Source organism: Apteryx rowi, unplaced genomic scaffold (genome assembly GCF_003343035.1).
Source record: "Apteryx rowi isolate R43461 unplaced genomic scaffold, aptRow1 scaffold_2, whole genome shotgun sequence".
Classification (NCBI taxonomy): domain Eukaryota; kingdom Metazoa; phylum Chordata; class Aves; order Apterygiformes; family Apterygidae; genus Apteryx; species Apteryx rowi.
Window position 1 is genome coordinate 683,093 of NW_020448307.1, and position 5,003 is coordinate 688,095.

A 5,003-nucleotide genomic window follows, 5' to 3' on the forward strand; every position below is an offset into this window, starting at 1 on the left:
GCCCGGCGGCCCGGGGCGGCGACAGCCCCAGCCGTTCCCCCCGCCGGGACCCTGCTGATCCCTCCTGCGGATCCGGAGGAGAAGCCCAGCGAGCCCTTCCCTTGACACTGCGTCCGGCCGGCAGGAGTGTCCGGGGGGCACAAGGCAGCAGGGCCGGGGGAACGGGTGGAAAGAAGGGGGATTTCTCCGATCCCGGCTGAAGCTCGGGCCAGAGGGTCTCTAATCCCGCACGGACCTGCTGCAGACTGCTCCTCGGCCCCTGCCAGCTGCTAAAGGCAGCACGGCCGGGTTTCTAACTCGCTCCTGAGGATCCTGTGCTCTCCTTCGTCGGGCGCACCAGCTCCGGGGGAGACAGCAGGGCAAGGCTGMGGGGTGACCCTCCTCTCCGGTGACCTTCCGCGCTGGAAGGCAGGACTGGAAGGGACCCCAGGGACCTGCGAGCACCGTCCTCTGCAGGCTGGGTGACTCCAAGACAGGCTTTGTCCAGGAGGATCCCGCGAGCCTCCATTTCGTGACTGTAAAGCACAGAACTTCTCCAGCAGTTCYGTAGCTGTTAGCGCAGAAACTCAGACCGAGCCTTCAACGCAAGAGACGAAGGGGTTGGCCAGCGTCCTGCAGCCTGGGGCATTAGTTGTGGCTATATCCAGGTGGTGCTGGGAAACTGGCCACTTGCAGGTCGCAAAAAATCGCCTCTGCAGACCCGCCCAGAAGCCGCCTCTGCCCCCCCCGGCTGGAGATGTATTGTCGCCATTCACACATTCGGGGGATAAACCGAACAAGCCACAGTGCATCAAAGGAAAAAAAAAAATCTTTTCTAGCTCCTGCATGACTAATAGAAACCCTAACGCATTGGCTTAATATAACAAAACTATGCCATAACAAACTTGAAAAGCAAGCAGTGCTCCCGAGCTATCCTTGAGATGCCAACAAATCAAACACCCAACGATTCAAATCACGAGCTTGAATTTCTAACTGAAGGACCACCCCTCCTGTGTTATCCACTGCCCTCATGTATCTACATTAATTTTCACTTGGGAATGCAGTCTTCATTTCTTACTCAGGCAAATCTCCCACTGAAACCAGAGAAGTAGGGTCAGGCCCTGGGTATGCAATACTTGCCATACGGGTCTGTGTTACACGAGAGGAAGGACCCGGTGGGAGTAAAATTCAGTTGATTTCACCATTTGTCAGCATTACAGTGGGTAAATAGGAACTGTGGATAAGATTTCCGTTAAAATTAAGAAAAGTGCAAGGAAATAATTCCACCAAGGATTCTTTTTTTTTTTTAATAGGAAATCATGAGAAATCTATCTGTATGTGTAGAATACGGAGCTTCTTAAATGTCTTAGGTGCAGCTTCAAGTTCCAGAGAGACTCTAAGATTCCTTACCAGACTCGCAGCTTAAGTCTGTGGAAGTAGATTAGCGTAATACTAGCACTGCACTTTTCTGAGTAGCTGAAATTACTCTGCAAACATGTATACAGAGAGCTGACTGTGAACCTTTATAACGGCTGATATTAAAGCCTGTAAAATATATTACAAAGTACAAGAGAGTAAACTAAGCTCAGAGATGTTAAGTATTTTAAACTCTCATAAGCTGGCTAGTGAATCATAACAGTGCCATGCTCACATACATTTTTAGGGGCTGGAAACATCTGATCTTTGACTCATTACAAGAAAACAAACACACAGAAACACCTAGAGAAGGGTAGTCTTGAAGTGGGTATGATTTCACTATTGACCAATTATTTTATTTTTTGATTTCTCATAATCTTCACACATCTTCAGACTTTAGTGGACTTGGATAGTCTGTGGCGTTCAGTATTTTGCAACTGTGAAACTTCCAGTTCTTAAAAAAATAAAATCTACTCCTATATTTAAAGTGTCCAAGGGCTTTATGAGTCTTAATAAATACAGAACAATAGCCAAAGGAGTAGCTTGCTTGGTTTCCTGATGAATGTGCTACCTTTGATGTGGTGTCCAGAGAAAAGAAGTTCTACTTCTGTGATAAAATGCTTTTCATTTAGGAGACACACCAAATATACTTGTAATATCTTGCCTCTGGATCACAAAGCAAGTGAATTTACAGTAGAGATGAAAAGAAACGATGCATTTTACAGTTCATTCCAAAAAGAAAGATTCGCATTGTTTGCTACACGTGTTTAGAGGGATGCTCTCTGTCTCATAGAGACAGGTGCCTAGACTGAGCTACTGAGACAAGAAGCTAATTGTGAAACATTATAGAAACAAGCAGAGAGACCTTTATAGAAAAAGTAGCTTTTGCAAGGTACTGTGGTCCTCTGCCCGTGGGACCCAATAGCACAAATGGGATCTGCCTAGCTTTAAGCTGAACTAAACAGATAATAAGGTTTAGAGGACTTTTCAGCCATAGATCTCAAACCGCTTCAGTGTAGGAATAAGTCGAGTGCTCCCTRTAACGTGCCTCCCTTTGTACCTCGGATAGGCACTGCAGGACCTGCCGAGACCGAAAAAGAGGACGTCTCTCTGGAGCAAGGCCCCAGGCGACGGTGGATGGTAACAGGCCCTGGGGGGTTTAGCACCGGCCCCGTCCGCACAGGCTCTGCCTCTGCCAGCACGAGCGTGGCCCGGCAGGAGCAGCGCCGCCGAGAGCAGGGTTGGTGCCGAGCCCGCCGGGGGCTGCACCAGCCCCGGGCCGGGCCGGCGCCCGTGAGAGCTGGCTGCGCCCCTGGAAGGCAGGTTTGGGGCTGCTCTGCCCAAGCCGAGGTGCAGCTCCGGGGGCAGCTCCTGACCGGCGCCGGGGGAGGCGGCACCGGCGCACCCGCGCTCCGGGCTACCAGCACCGCGGACAGCTACGCGCGCCCGAGCCGCGCGGCGCCGTCAGCACCACGGACAGCTCCCGCCACCGCCGCGCACCCTGCGCGCCCGCCCCGCCCTGCGCACCCTGCGCTCCTGCTCTGCCCCGCCCCGCGCACCCTGCCCCGCGCACCCTGCGCTTCTGCTCTGCCCCGCCCCGCGCGCCCTGCGCGCCTGCCCTGCCCTGCGCACCCTGCGCTCCTGCTCTGCCCCGCCCCGCGCACCCTGCCCCGCGCACCCTGCGCTGCCGCGGGGAGGGCGGGCAGGCAGCGCCGCGGCCGCCAGCGCTTCCCGCCCCGCCCGAGGTGCGCGCAGAGGGCGGCGCGCAAGCTGCGAGAGGCGCGGAGGAGCGAGCTGGCAACGCAGCTTCCTCCCATGGCCGGGGGAGGGGGGGGAATCGGCGTGTTGTCGTGAAGCTCAATGCCCTGATTTATGATAAAAAATTTAAAGGAAATCATTTATATTTCAAAGGGCCTAAATAGCTGCATGAAAGTTTTATCTAAAGTGGCACTATATTTATAGGCAGTCCTGCTATGTTGGAGGTAATTAATAGAGGGATAAATTTCATGCCTTTGTTTTGTTTTGTTTTTAATCCTCCCTTTATTTAGTGTTCTCTGGTTAAAGTAAATAAATAGGATACAAACGGAAAGCTGGGTGTAGAGCTCGAGGTAGTGCCTGTTCTCCAGAGGAACTTCTCCCCCTCCCTGGCTCCAAGAGYATTTGCACTAGGCTGGCACTTTTTTCCAGCTCACTGCTGTTGCCTTCCTTCCCTTTCACACAAGAAGTCTGAAACAGAAATGTCAGAGACCTCCTTTCCCAGTTCACCCCTTGCGAAACTGAAGGCACCGTTCGGATGATACGCTGTGTCTAAGCTTTACGTGTTTGGACAGAGCACAGTTTGAGGTTCATGGCACAGCTCAGGCCTGTCTTGTATCCTAGCCCACCCCAAGAACACATCTTCTAACCGCCTGTTTTAAGTACAGTCTTTGCTTTTCCTCCTGAAGGCAGTTGTTCTGAAAGAAACCGGACTGGCTAACCTAGCTGCTCAGCTCACGTTAATTAAAACTGTAAAATATTGATGTTCCTGGCCCTGTCTACTGACGTTACACCTTACAAACAGAGGAGAGAAGCCCAAAGAATAAACAACAACAAGTTAAAAGAGCCCAGATGGTTTCCCATCAGAAACTATCTGCAGACTCAAAGGTGTCACTGCAATAGATTTGAAAGATCATTCACCTACTGGTAAATAATTAATAGCATTTCTGAAAAAAAAAAAAAAAAAAGCTAAAGCCATACCCTGATGAAACATCACTAGTGACTCATTGAAAATCTGAAGGTAAAAGTTATATTAAAAGCATGTGTTTTACCCACAGTACTCTTTTATTCTTTGTCATAATTCAAAGGTTTTTATCAATTTTCCCAATATAACAAAATATTCTGTTCTCATTCAGAATTTAATTCAAAACCCATTGCAGTCCGTGTGCTATCAATAGGCCCTCAGTTTCATTGTATAATTTTGCTGAAAATTTTTATAATAAATACAGAGCTTCCTGTCAGCCCTGAGTATGTTTAAGTAATATAAATGTGTGTTATTTAACACAGTATTCATTCTAATATACTCTCTACAGCAGACTGTGAACAGTACCAGCAATTACAATCATAAAGCCAAAATAACTTGCCTCACAAAATTTTCTGTAATTGCTAATTATAACAACAACATAATTTCTTGCCAATCTGGCTCTTCTGGAAGGTGACAACCACAATACTTCACATTTCAAGATCTGTGCATAAACTAAACTGCACATAGCTAAGACAAAGACCTTTTCCTTTTTTTTTTTTTCCACTGGGTGAACACAATAACATATACGTGCTTTCTTTTCCCACTTTGGAGCATTTGATCACCTACAGAGGCCATCATGACTCCTGAAAGGGGAAGATTTCTTTTTTACCCCCTAGCATTTTTATTCGCTGTGTATCTGACAAAGAAGTAATATTTTTCAGGCCTGATTCAAAATTCAAGTGATAAAGTAAGTTTTACTGCTGAGATACAGTGTTATCACACAGTGTATGATACTGCTTGAAGGAAGAGTGAAGAGTGCTGACTTTAGAAGATTCATTCAGAACCTGGGTCTACAAAGCATATTTCTAGTACCGTGAAAGAGCAAGCA